A 507-nucleotide genomic window follows, 5' to 3' on the forward strand; every position below is an offset into this window, starting at 1 on the left:
GAAATATCCTCGATTTTTCCAATACCACGGAAGTACTAATAATTCAACGTTTTGAAGTTTTATAAAAGATTGCTAGAGAGTATAAAAAGATTGGTACAGCTGACGATGCGAGTGGATCACCACTGCGCTTTGTTTTTTACCAAGTACACCGTGCGTCTCGCGCATTTGTGCATCGAAGCCCGTCCAACTGTTTGCCTGTTTAAAAACGTATTCTTTTTCTTCTTTTTTTTTTAACTATTTTTTTTTTTTTTTTTTTAATCGTAGTAGCTACCTGCTACGCCAATGAAACACTCGCCGACCTTCGAATCGGAGTCTGACCGTTTTTGTGTATCGTGCCAGTAGCCCGAGGAGGGGCTGCCTCCTCAAGGAGTGGAAATAAACCTGTGTGAGAGGAGGTGCAGGACCCCTAAGAAATGAACTGGAGGGGGAGATAGGTAGGCTGCAAGAGAATAGCCAGGGGGAGATGTGGTGGGGGAGAGGGAAGGGGAGGGGTGGTGGTGGTAGTGG

Source organism: Trachymyrmex septentrionalis, unplaced genomic scaffold (assembly GCF_001594115.1).
Source record: "Trachymyrmex septentrionalis isolate Tsep2-gDNA-1 unplaced genomic scaffold, Tsep1.0 scaffold24, whole genome shotgun sequence".
Taxonomy (NCBI): Eukaryota; Metazoa; Arthropoda; class Insecta; order Hymenoptera; family Formicidae; genus Trachymyrmex; species Trachymyrmex septentrionalis.